The sequence below is a fragment of the Ovis canadensis genome, chromosome 21, assembly GCF_042477335.2.
Source record: "Ovis canadensis isolate MfBH-ARS-UI-01 breed Bighorn chromosome 21, ARS-UI_OviCan_v2, whole genome shotgun sequence".
Taxonomy (NCBI): domain Eukaryota; kingdom Metazoa; phylum Chordata; class Mammalia; order Artiodactyla; family Bovidae; genus Ovis; species Ovis canadensis.
The window spans coordinates 31,206,794-31,221,432 of NC_091265.1; positions in this window are offsets into that span (position 1 = coordinate 31,206,794).

Below are 14,639 nucleotides of genomic sequence, written 5' to 3' on the forward strand. Positions count from 1 at the left end.
GAATTTTTCACTGAGAGATACCTGAGAAATATGCCTGTGTATGTATGCAGACACACATATGTATGTATATATGTATTTGAATTTCCATTTATAGAAAAACATATTTTTATAATACAAGTTTCACTTCAAACAAAGGCAAATTATTGAGTTCAGTGATGCACTGACTCCTCCCAAGCCCCTCTTACCCATTTTTCCCAAGATTAGAGACACCGTGGCCCTCACTTTGATTCCAGAACATTCCAAGGTAATGCAGGAAGAGCATAGATTTTGTAGTCTTGTAGACTTGCACTCACATTCCAGCTTCTGCATTTCCTGGATGTGTGACCTGAGACAAGTTAAATAGTATCTATCAATCTCAGATTTTCTGCTATAATAACTAAGGGATAATGAAAGCATCAAGCTTTCTGAGTAGCTGGGGAGCAAAATGAGAAAATACCACTTAAACCACATACCACAATGCTTATTATCTAGTGAAATCCTCTAAAAGTTTACTGGATCTGCTAATGGTGATGGAGCAGATATCCTGGAACAGTAACAGTAGCTGGCATGTCCTTGAAAAGAAAGAGCATCTGGAAAGATCACCTTTCATTATGCTGGAAGATACATTTCATTAGGCTTTTTATAACACAAAGAGGAGTTCCACCAAGGCAAATAGACATCCTTAAGAATGTCTACCAGAATTACTTTATATTCCTTCTTACAAAAGATCTTTCCTATAGGAAAATGCCAGTAAGTATTTGTAGAGAAATTAATTAAAAACTCAAAAGCCTAAATCCTCAACTAACAAGGTGTTGTTATTGTATTTTCCTACACTTCACTGAGGAGGAAAAAAAAAAACAACAAGCAAACAAACAATGACAAGCTAATATTGGAATTTAAGGGAGTTTAATTGTGTATGAGCATGCATGTTAAATCCTTAGGTAGGTTCTAGGGTAAATGGAAAGTTATGACCAACCTAGATAGCATATTCAAAAGCAGAGACATTACTTTGCCAACAAAGGTCCATCTAGTCAAGGCTATGGTTTTTCCAGTGGTCACGTATGGATGTGAGAGTTGGACTGTGAGGAAAGCTGAGCACTGAAGAATTGATGATTTTGAACTGTGCTGTTGGAGAAGACTCTTGAGAGTCCCTTGGACTGCAAGGAAATCCACCCAGTCCTTCCTGAAGGAGATCAGTCCTGGGTGTTCATTGGAAGGAATGATGCTGAGGCTGAAACTCCAGTACTTTGGCCACCTGATGTGAAGAGTTAACTCATTGAAAAAGACCCTGATGCTGGGAGGGATTGGGGGCAGGAGGAGAAGGGGACAACAGAGGATGAGATGGCTAGATGGCATCACCGACTCGATGGACATGAGTTTGGGTAAACTCTGGGAGTTGGTAATGGACAGGGAGGCCTGGTGTGCTGTGATTCATGGCGTCACAAAGAGTCGGACACGACTGAGTGACTGAACTGAACTGAGGGTAAATATTCAATAGGATACAAATTTCCTATTTATTCTGCATCTATATCATCCACTCTAGACTATGAGAATCCATCTTCAAGTAGGCTATTCAGATGCTGTAAATAAATAAATGCATACATTTCTTGGTGTTAGAGGTTCTTATCAGGGGAACATTGGAGAAGGAACATTGGATTTATATGCTGACATTTGATTTCTGGTCTACCAGTTAGCTGTGTGAATTTGGGACCATTATTTTCCCTCTTTGAACCAATGTATAATGAGAAGATTGAACTTTATTCTCATCAAGGTATTTTCCAATTCTGACATCTTTATATGCATATGACTAGAAATTTGCTTGTGATTCTTTAGAAGTACTTGCACATTCCTCTGTTATGGTACTTGACACTATATACATAGAAGTGATATACTTATACATATGCATTTTGCTAAACTGAACTTCTTTAACACCTTAGAACCTAGAACAGGATAAGTTTAAAAATTAATTGATTTTCATCAATGATACTGCTCAAATAGAAGAAGAAATTTCCAATCTCCAAATTTGAATTGTGATTCATTTTTAAAAAAATGACAACTAGTGACAATTTTCAAGCTTTGAATTCTCTTCAGGTAAATGTAGTGACACAGAGGGTTAAAATAAAATAATTACAGTGGGCGCAGATGTACACTACTAAAAGAAGCTCTCTTCCTACTCACATTGGTTGATGCACAGCATATGCACCTCTATCTTTGAATTTGCTGCAGTTAATGTTTTCATCTGTGGCTTTGCTGAAGGTACAGTTGACAGCTCATCAAATGCAGGGGAGACAGGAATCTGGGAAGGAGAGCATGTGCAGTTTCTGAATGAATCAGGATCTGAAGAGATAGTAATGGGCTATGGTGATATGACAATTTAATTCTTACAAAATGCAGCTTAACAAGGATGAATGTTGTACCCAGAGATCTAAAAAGCTGAACGTGTTTGGATAGGATCAGGAAGATATGGCTTAGTGGTTGAAAATGTAAAAGATCTTCAGGAGTCTAGAATAATTACAATGATAACAACAGTAGCCATCGTTTGTGGCATACTAATTATATGCCAGTCACCTTCCAGATGTTTCAACTCTGAGTTCCAAGACCGATTTCAGGTACACCATGTCAGAAGTTCACTGAAGGTAAGTAGGGATAGGACTGCTACACAGCTACCTGATCTTAGAAAGAACTGAAATGATTAGATAGGTGGAGTCCCTTGTTCTGTGCTCATTAAAACTGCCTGGCTGAAATTTGTGTTCAGGTTTAGGTTTTACCATTTACTACATCCATAGGGAGCAAGCTCCAGGAGAAAATGAGGAGTCGGGTAACCTTATTTTCCAAGGGCTAGTTGGCAAAATGAGGAGAAAAATCTGGAGAAGTGGAGAGAAAAGATGATAAAGTTTATTAAATCTTGAAAAGGTTATATGTGAATTTTGAGTAAAGCCTCTTTTATCTTGATCCTGATGAAAGAAGCAGGATGAAGAATGAAAAGAACAAAGAAATAGCTTTGTCTTCACAGAGTAAAAAGGACTAATGGTGAGTTCTGTTCTGAAACAGAGGAGTTACTGCTAAGCGAAAGAGGGGTGTATTTTCAAAGCGCACAGAGATAAATGGAATATTCATTGATGGCAAAGAAAGATTAGGTTTGGATTGATGATAGATGTTTCAAGCCAATTTCTACCCTGTAATTTCATTATTTTATGATTATCTTTCAATGGAGAGTGCTTTATAGTCTGTAATAAGAAGCTTTTATTATTTATCTAAAGCTACTCCATACAAAAGTCTGCTGGATATTGCATAAATACACGTATAATCCCTGACCCCTAAAATTGTATATTTAAGATATTTCTAAATTGTTTGCAATCTCTTTAATTTACTACTCATAATAATCCTAACATGTAGGCATTATTTTACACTTTATCAAAGGATAAAACTGACACTCAGAGAAGTGAAGTATGTCCAACATACTGTTAATTAGCAGTTGCACACAATTCACGTATGAATGATTAATAGTTCTAAACAATGCCTCATCCTTGAGATTTTCCTAGAGATCTGCAAATTAGAGCAATTTTTAAAAGAACTGAAGCTTTGGATCTTTTTAATAATAAAAGTCATACATATTTATTATGGAAAATTTAGAAAATAATGTACAAATAATAAAAAAAAGTAGAATAAGTCTATAACCCCATAATTCATCAGTAAGATCATTACCCTTTATATTATAGTATATAATTCTGTGATATTTTCATACATTTATTTCAAGAACTCTATAGGGAAACACATATACATACATATTTAAAATAAATATTGTATCTAATGTTACACACACACACAAATATGTATAATATTTAAGATAAGACCAACTGCCCTGTGGTGTCCTTTGCCTTTGTCAGGAAAGAAAATGTTATGAACATTATTTGATATTACTAAATATTTTGTTAAAACATAAATTTAAATTGCATCAGCCTAAAGAGATAGTGAGAGGACATAAAAATTCATTGTTACCGACAAGCTGGTAGAGTCATTCCCTTGCAAAATGGAGGCTCATGGGCAATCACTTTAGGCAATGAAGAGCATGTTGCTTGCTCTCCTCTCAGGCCTGGAGCTGGACTGTGTGTTGTTCAGTTGCTAAGCTGTGTCCAAGTCTTTTGAGACACTATGGACTGTAGCCCGCCAGTTTCCTCTGTCCATGGGATTCTCCAGGCAGGAATACTGGAGTGGGTTGCCATTCCAAGGATCGAACCCAAGCCTCTTGTACTGGCACGTGGATTCTTTACCACTGAGCCACCAGAGAGCTGGACTAGGAATAGCTCAAAACAATCCTTTGTTTTCTTTTATTCCTGGGGTGCCCAATTTAGCCCCTGGCCAACACTAACCTCTGTCTCTGCTGGAAGCACTGTGGCCCCATTCTCTCCCCTGAAATTGCCAAATGCCTTCCAGCCTAAGATCCTGTGATCTAGACATACTCATGATCTGGAAATCTTCCTTAAGAAATTTACTTAGACCTCTGCTCCACGATGACCTCCTCAGTGGTCTTTCCTGACAGGTTTATCACTGACTGCCCTGCCCTTTCTTTCTACTTTTCTGTCACCTACCTTCAGTTCAATTCAGTTCTGTTACTCAGTCCTGTCCAACGCTTTGCGACCTGATGGACTAAAGCATGCCAGTCTTCCTTATCCTTAACCAACTCCCGGAGCTTGCTCACACTCATGTCCATTGAGTTGGTGATGCCATCAAACCATCTCACCCTCTCTTGTCCCATTCTCCTCCTGCCTTCAACCTTCCAGCATCAGGGTCTTTTCTAATGTGTCAGTTCTTCGAATCAGGTGGCCAAAGTGTTGGAGCTTCAGCATCAGTCCTCCCAGTGAATATTCAGATTTTATTTGCTTCAGGATGGACTGGTTTGATCTCCTTGCTGTCCAAGGGACTCTCAAGAGTCTTCTCCAACACCACAGTTCAAAAGCATCAATTCTTCAGTAGTCAGCTTTCTTTATGGTCCAAATCTCAGATCCATATATGACTACTAGAAAAACCATAACTTTGACTAGACTGACCTTTGTCAGCAAAGAAATGTCTCTGCTTTTAAGTATGCTGTCTAGGTTGGTCATACCTTTTCTTCCAAGGAGCAAGTATCTTTTAATTTCATGGCTGCAGTCACCATCTGTAGTGATTTTGAGCCCAAGAAAATAAAGTCTCTCACTGTTTGCATTGTTTTCCCATCCATGTGCCATGAAGTGATGGAATCTGATGCCATGATCATAGTTTTTTGAATGTTGAGTTTTAAGCCAGTTTTTTCATTCTCTTCCATCACATTCACAGTTCCTCTTCACTTTCAGCATAAGGATGGTGTCATCTGCATTTCTGAGGTTACTGATATTTCTCCCAGCAATCTGGATTCTAGCTTGTGCTTCTTCCAGCCCAGCATATCACATGATGTACTCTGCATATAAGTTAAATAAGCAGGGTGACAGCATACAGCCTTGATGTACTCCTTTCCCAATTTGGAACCAGTCTGTAATTCCATGTCCAATACTAATTGCTGCTTCTTGACCTGCATACAGATTTCTCAGGAGGCAGGTAAGGTGGTCTGGTATTCCCATCTCTCTAAGAATTTTCCAGTTTGTTGTGATCCACATAGTCAAGGCTTTAGCATAGTCAATGAAGAAGAAGTATATGTTTTTCTGGAATTCTCTTGCTTTGTCTATGATCCAGCAAATGTTGGCAATTTGATCTCTGGTTCCTCTGCCTTTTCTAAATACAGCTTGAACATCTGGAAGTTCTTGGTTCACATACAATTGAAGCCTGGCTTGGAGAATTTTGAGCATTACTTTCCTAGCATGTGAGATGAGTGCAATTTTTCAGTAGTTTGAGTATTCTTTGGCATTGCCTTTCTTTGGGATTTGATTTAGATCATACCTGAATGTTCTAGTGATTTTCTCTTCTTTCTTCAACTTAAATCTGAATTTTACAGTAAGGATTTCATGATCTGAGCCACAGTCAGCACCCAGTCTTGTATTTGCTGACTGTATAGAGCTTCTCCATCTTTGGCTGCAAAGAATATAATCAATCCGGTTTCAGTATTGTGGGACATCTGGTGATGTCCATGTATAGAGTCATCTCCTGTGTTGTTGGAAGAGGGTGTTTTCTGTGACCAGTCTATCCTCTTGGCAAAACTCTGTTAGCCTTTGCCCTGATTCATTTTGTACTCCAAGGCCAAACTTGCCTGTTATTCCAGATATCTCTTAACTTCCTACTTTGCTTTTCAGGTCCTCTATAATGAAAAGGATCTCTCTCTCTCTCTTTGGAGTTAGTTCTAAAAGGTCTCATAGGTCTTCATAGAACCATTCAACTTCAGCTTCTTCGGCCTTAATGTTTGAGGCATAGACTTGGATTACTGTGATATTGAATGGTTTGACTAGGAAATGAACAGAGATCACTCTGTTGTTTTGAGATTGCATCCAAGTACTGCATTTCAGACTCTCTTGTTGACTATGAAAGCTGCTTCATTTCTTTTAAAGGATTCTTGCCTACTATGACCATTGTAGTACATGCAATGGTCATCTGAATTAAATTCACCCATTCTAGTCCATTTTAGTTCACTGATTCCTAGAATGTTGATGTGCACTCTTGCCCTCTCCGATTTGACCACTAATTGCCCTTGATTCCTCACTGTATCCCATTCTCCCCCTGCAGTTTTATCACGTGTATATTTGCTCCTTTCTAAATGTTTCTAATTAAGTATGGGGAGGTTTAGAGCTTCCATCTTTTCCGCATTAATTAAAAGACTGTCTGGTACAGAATGGGCACCCAACAGAAACTTACGTGCATGAATGAATGAGCGAAAGCCTGGCACAGCATGCCTGGCAAGTAAATTATATTTTTTGTAGAGCATGTTAGGAAACCAAGGGAAAGTTTTGATCAGCTTCTGCTATGCCTTCTTGCCTAATTTAAGGAGATTATTTAAGGGACCTGGAGTTTAGCACAAAGGTGGATTTGTTCATTTATATTGGAGTTTTGTGGGAATAACAGAAATCAGAAATTATCCTGGAGAAAGGCCAGGAAGAACAAGTCAAAGTACCTTGAGGAAGGGTCTGTATGGAGAATGGGAGAATGAGAGAGCTAAATGAAGAGTCACTTCACAATGGCACCCAATAGATAAATCTAGGAAATCTCACAAGACTGGGTACAAGAGCTAATACTGTCGTTCACACTTGCAACATAGATATATTTAAAGGACGCAGAATAAGCAGGAACTCTTGTTTTTATCAGAAGAATAATGGTAAACTCATTGACTGTCTATGTGGATAAGGGATACGAGCCTAAGGATTTTTTTTTTTTTCTTGGCTTATATTTTTAAGATCCCATGAAAGGAAATGAACACAAATTGTAATTTTTGAGAAGAGTGTTATCCATCAGCATTAGAGTCTTGTTGAGGCTCTATAGATTTCCTAAAGAAGACACTTCTGCAAAGGTGATAACATAGTTGTCTCCCTGTCAGGCAGTATAATTGATAGTGCTATTCAAAATTAATGGACTTTGGTGTATAGTAGATTAATGAACAGTATGCTCACAGTGGAAACCAACTACTTCTGGGATCTCAACCCACACCTTGAATTAGACTAAAGTGAAAAGGGAGGGAGGAGGGTGACCTCATGACTGAGGATATAGTAAAGACAGAGAAGTTGTATAACAGTTCGCTGGTCATAAAATTAGGCTTCACAATCCCATAGTCCTGAAAGTGAGACAGAATGGTGTTCAAAGCCCACACCTGTGGGAATCACCTCTCATATTTATTTCATCACTCTGAGCTTATAATTCTCATTAGTGGCTCTGCTTGATCTCTTGTAAACCCGGTAACATATGCTACTTAAGAAATAATACATTATTAGGGTATTTCTATTGGTTTTCTATCACCTAGATTAATTAGCCTCATGATAGTTTAATTGAGACAAGGTAGCAAGCATAATAAGAACAAACTTACTAGCATATGTAGTCAAAAGGAATGATCTCTTTCTGGTTGGATTGTGGAGGAAGACAGGGTATAGTCAGAGGGTCAAATCATGGAGAATCAGAAACACAGAAGGAGATGGGCCCAGAGAGTCTGCCGCTCACTGAGAAGGTGATAGAGAAGCAGGGGGTTGTCTTGTCTCCTTTGAAGACCAGACGAGGAGGAGAGCGCACCTTGCCGGGATGCTGTGGGAGAGCTCACCGGAAGGATGGAATAAGATTTGTTTCCTTTTTTCTGATTCCAAACAGGCAGATAAAGAATTTTTGAAGCCATCAAATTCTTAGTTCAGATCTTGGCTCTTTTGTGTGTTATATATCATTTTGTAGGATATAGGTAGATTTTATCCATGCATCAAAGGCAAGTAAACCAATTTGTACAATCACTGTGAGGAATAAGTCAGATAAGGTATGTTAAAAGACCTAGTGGAATGACTAAAAACGGACTGTCGTTGACAGTGCTCACGCCTGCATTAATAGGCACTGTTGACATGTACAAAAGCATCTCATTGTTGTTCAGTCACTCAGCTGTGTCCAACTCTTTGCTACCATATGAACTGTAGCCCGTCAGGCTCCTCTGTTCATGGGGTTTCCCAGGCAAGAATGCTGAAGAGTGGGTTGCCATCCCCTTCTCCAGAGGATCTCCCTGACCCAGGGATTGAACCTGAGTCTTCCACATTGCAGGCGGATTCTTTACCACTGAGCCACCAGGAATGTGTACAGATGTGCAGGACAAAATGTCAGCACCCCTCCATGACACACCCCTATGTCTCCACCGAGCACTTTGGAGTAGCAGCTTTGCGGGACGTGTGGTCTATTCAGCATCATCCCTCAAGGTGTCCAAAATCCAGATGGGAGTGCAGAATCAAGATGACCGGCCATTTCTCACACGTGTTCTAGCGAAAGCAGGGATGAGAAAGATGGACTAGGACCAAGTTCTGGGTCAGGTTCCATTCCCTCCATCTAAAATATGACTCACACTGTTTGTGACTTGTTGGGAAGTGTTCCATGATGCCTTATATGCCTTTTCACTCCAAGCTGAACTGGAGACCGAACTCACTGGATGACAGTAGCCTTCGTCACGGTTCCCACAGGCTCTGACTCTCAGAGAAGCTGCTGCATTATATCTTCTTCATTACTTCCCACGACCGTATAGCCCCAGACTATCAGTTCCCTTAAGTTCTTATTTGTTCTTGTATGTTAAGGTCCTGGTACAGTGCGTGGCGCAGTTATTGTTCAGCATGTACTTGTTATGTGAATGAATATACAGAATATTGTATGAAATATATTAAAGAGTGACCTTGAGAAAATTACTCATCCCTCGGAGCCTCAGTTTCATCATGTATAAAATGGGAGAAAAGGCAAGTCTAGCAGTACAGTGAGCTATGTAAAACACCTGGGCCAGACTGTGCACCTAATAAGTGAAACACTGGTTCATTGTCATTGCATTAATCATCATATTCAGATATAATCCAAATTACATGATTACTGAACAATTTTTAAACACTTAGTGTAAAAAAGTGCATGTCATGGAACCCCTTAATTCTTGAGATTTCTGTCTCTCTACAAGAAGCAATTTGCCCTTTTCACCGCAGGGTTCCATTTCAGTCCCTTTTTGCTCTCACTCAGAAGTTCTTACATTTATTCTGTCTGACACACTCAAATCCATTAAGTCTAATGAACATCCACTCTGACATTGCACTGCTTAAATATGGCTATGCTTCTCACAGTGACTCTGTGTATTCTGTGTTTCTAAAATTTAGCAGAGCTGAACATCACTTTAATATTCCTGAAATCCAGAGAGTAACAGTTAAATCTCTTCTAACACTTTGAGCTTTCATCATATAAAAGCAGCACCAGTTACTACAGGGGGATATAAACATGAGCATGGCCCAACCTCTACCTCTGAAGGTCAAGGCCTTAGATCAAACAGTCTCCCGTTAAATATGCAGAGAGGGCTTCCTTGATGGCTCTGAAGGGAAAGTCTGCCTGCAATACAGGAGACCTGTGTTTGATACCTGGTTTGGGAAGATCCCCTGGAGAATGGAATGGCTACCCACTCCAGTATTCTCGTCTGGAGAATCCCATGGACAGAGGAGCCTGGCGGACTATAGTCCCTGGGGTTGCAAAGAGTCAGATATGACTGAAGCACACACATATGCAAAGAGGACTCCTCACAGGGATGTTCTGTACCCCTGGATCAGCTCTGTTAGGTGAGGCAAACATTGAGCAGGCATCATCTTCTCATGAGCCAGAATAGGGGCTACATGCTTGGAAAATGGAGCTGAGTAAGACAGAGGCTCTGTCCTTATGGAGCAGGCAAGTTACTGATTAAGGGAAAGCAGAGAACAAAAATGAACTATTTCAATACAGTAGGCTAAATGTTTTATCCGAAGTCAGCACAAGGAGTCTTGGTGCTAATAAGAAAAGAAATGACCTATACTAGAGATTAAGGAAAACCCTGAGAGGAAAAATGACTTTACCAAGGTTTGTTGAGAAGATTGTTAAGGGAAGTGTCCACGTTTTGATCCTTGAGAATCAAAAGGAACCTTGAACTCAGTGTTTAACACAGAGAAAGACTCAATCAATGTCAGATAATATGATTATAGAATAACATTTGTAACAACTATTACTGTTATTGAGTAATACTTTTGTAAGTGGAAATGATTGAGAAGAGGGAGTTTCAGGCAGAAGAAAAACAGGAGACTTTTGAAAAAGTGTGGTCTATGTAAGGTTACTACAAACTGTTATTTGAAAAGTCTACATCAGGGTGAAAATTGATGGAAAATGAGTATGGGCCTGTGTGTCATGCCAGACGGTCCTGAAGTCAGATTTAGCTTTGGAAAGACTACTCAGCAGCTACATGGAAGGTTGATTTTACAAGTTTAAAACAAAAGAAAGGTAAGAAGTCTGTGAGGGTGGAACAGCAGAGAGTGATGAAGGCCTGAACTTTGGGCAAAGCCAGAAGGACAGAAGAGCAAGTATCCCAGGGGAGAGGATGGAGAGGTAACACAGCAAGTTAATTTGATGACTTACTTGATAAAAATCATAGGAAGGTAGAAGGGTAAATGAAAATACTAGGATTTCTGTCCGGATGGGTGGTGGCAGGCATAGTTCAGTTTGGGATGTATTGACATTAAGGTACCAAGTAGAGAGATCCAACAGGTATTTTCAGATATGAATCTGAAGCTCAGGTAAAGCATCGCTGTTGGAAAGACTGGTTTGGAATTCTTCTGCAAATAGAAAAAATAAGAATCTGAACAATGAGTGAAATTGAGCAGGGTATCTAGATAAGTAGAAGAAGAGGGCTAAATATGAAACTCAGTAGAGATTTGGAACATATTTATTGACAGAATGACTTTGAGTAAAAAAAGTAACAAGATCAGAGTGATCTTGAGGAATCTAAAGCTGATAGCTGTCTAAAGGAGTTATCAAACAATAATGTATATAAGGAACATTGGGGCCCTGCATAAAAGTAAACATTTCTTGGCCCCAGTAAGGGAATCAGACTGAGTATATCCACTGTGTGTGTGTGTGTGTGTGTGTGTGTGTGTGTGTGTGTGTGCATGCTAAGTCGCTTCAGTCATGTCCGACTCTTTGCAACTCTATAGACTGTAGCCTGCCAGGCTCCTCTGTCCGTGAGATTCTCCAGGCAAGAATACTGGAGTGGGTTGCCATGCCCCTTCCTATAGGGCCTAGAAAATTGCATTTCCCAACAAGCATTCAGATAATTAGATACAAAATGTTCACAGATCAAGCTTTGAGAAAAGCAGCTGTAGTGATATTCCTGCATGAGTGGGAGAAGCCTGAACAGACCCAGGGAACTTGATTATCACGGTGCTCTGCTTAAGGAACTAGATACGAAAGTTCTCTCAAATTGATTGGCGGATAACCAAGAAAATAAAATCCTTGTTACCAATCTTCAGTTATTTACTGAGCCAAAGATCTCCCCCAAATCCGTGTCAAAACTTCATCCACCCAGAGCAGAGTTTGCAGACACGAATAAAAGTCAGGCTGGGGAAAATGAAGGAAATCCAATGCAATATATTTGTATTCTGTCACTGAGGCACTGTCTAATGTTGCTGTAACTATGATGTATAGGTCTATCAAAGCATGTGTTACCATGGTCTGAATTCCCCGACTGGAGAAAAATGATTAATGTAGAGATTTGCATTCGATGTGGGCTTGGACATCAATATTTCAGCTTAGGTAAACAGGAGCTTTACCTAATTTATTGGCTCTCATTATGGATGGCTTGTAGAAGCCAAATTCCCCCTCTGCCTCCAAAATGACCTTTCATGCTCTACAAATCAATCTAGTAGAAGTGAAGCAAGTTGGTTAATATTTTAGTGAGGAAAAAAATGACTTCACATGTCAGAGACTTAATTGTTGTGATTTTGACCCATTTTGAAATTAGTTAACATTTGCTTCAGGCCTCTGACTTCATGCATTATTTATTTTCATCTTGGCCTTGCTTAAGTCTCTCCATGTGCAGCATGCCCGTAACATGTAAGAAGCTTTTTCTAAATACTGCACTTGAATAACAGTATTACGAGGCAGAGAATGTGAAGGCCAAAAAGTGTCCCCTCTGCCCACATGTGTGCATATGCACACAAATGCACATGGACACACACACACAAATACATGATCCCAAGCTGAGCTGCTTCTGGATATATTTTAACTCATTGGCAAAGTTTGTCGATGTTACAGCCGGCATTAAGGAGCAATTTCCCTGTAAGAATTTTATGTGGCAAAGTGTGTCATAAGTTAATCAAAGGGGAGCAGTGCAGAAGCCCATGCCTGTGCTTCCTAGAGGCTGGGGCCCACCCATGCTGTCAGTCACTGTCAAAACTATAGCAAGCAGGGGCGGAGTACATCTTTTTCTCTCCTATGAGAAAATGTTCTTGCCCGCAAAGGTCAATGCCTTTATGGCATCAATCTATTAGCCTATTGTTGTGGTATGAATCCCAAGAAGAAGGCATCTCATCAGATGTCTGGCTCAGATGCCCCATCTCCACAGCTTCCTACAGCAAGGGCCAAACCCTGCACCTTGCCTCTGACTGGCAGCATCAGCTTCGGTCTCTCTTGTCACAGCCCCTGCATCCAGGTGAGTAGTGACTTAGACTTGACTATCCACGCCTTGCTCTGTGCCATCACTGGGGAAGCGTGCTTCAGGAATCATTAAGCAAGCTATTTCTTCCAGCCAGCCTAGGTGCTCTCAGAATTTGGATGTGGAAAGGTAACCCAGAAGAACATTCTATCATACCAGTTCTGTGAGAGGGGGGCCATTTGGAAGCTACATCAGGGGAATTTAAAAAAAAAGCTTGCTCAGAAACTCTGGCATATTTCTGGGATATTTACTACAATACCTTCTAATCACCTACATTCCTTTCCATCTTGACACTAATTCGAAGTTAAACAAAGACCAGTGTAAAAAAAATGAGGCTCAACAGCTGTTTCCCAGATGTACAGAAATAACCATTGCAGCTGTCTGAAACTAGGGCACTGGCATTTGCATCGGTTTGGATTAAATCTTTCATTGATTTGGGTCATCATTTATGTAAGAAGTTCACAGAACAAAGAGTGTGCCTGTCCAAGTCAGCCATTTTAAATCTTCAAGCAAGAATATAGAAATTCTGGGGATTACATTTACCTTATAAAAATGATGTCTTATTTAAGATGATTTTCATTAAGAATCTAATTTTCACAGTACATTTTCTCCAAGTGCTAAAACCACACTCATCTGTCCAACTTCATTATCACCTCCTCCTGAAAGCTGTTTCCAGTTCCTGGAGTTAAAATTAATTGATGTTGTCCCTCTGGATTGTGGAACCAAACTTATCTAGACTTGAATATGAAGCTCTCATTTCCCTGCACATGCTCTTTGAAGTAAATGCTCAATAAATGCTTATGGTATCTGAAGGCCGATAGGAATGATGGGAGGGAGGGAAGAGGAAGGAACATTTATGTTTACTCAATATATCTATTTTAGGGCAAATATATATGTATCATCATTTAGAATTCAGGACCACTTTTACTTTGTTACTGCTGAAAAGATCAATTTAAAATTCTCACATGTTCTTCACTGCGGAGTTTATCAATATCCCTTGATAATTTTCAGATATAGAAAATGAAAGTCTTCTAAGTCAGTATCTTGAATTCTCTTTCACTTTTATTCATTTATTTTATGGAAGATACACGCTTGATTTTCCTTGAACTTGTTTTCAATTCAGATTCCCAGATCCCCTCAGTATCTTGGCTTTTCTCTTCATTTTCAAGATCAATCCTTAGCAGTTTTTGCCTTACTTTCTCTTCAACACTGTTCCATCCTTCCTCCCAGACCAGGGTTTTCACCTCGGCTTGCTCTCTTTGTCTCATGTCCATAAGGCAGACGCTTGTTATATCCACAAAGCCGGGATATCTCCTTAGTGCAGAAAATACTGTTTCTGGCTAAAAGCCCTCGATGTCTTACAGATACTTCAAGTGCAATATGTCCAAGACTGAAGGTACTGTCTTTCCCCTCAGGACCGCTCTCTCCACATATCACATCTTGGCTAATGGAGCCGCCGCCATCCACTCCATCTCTGAAACCACAAGCCTCTGCAACTTTGTCTATTTCCCCCTTGTCCTCACCCCTCACATCCAATCAGTCATTGCATCCT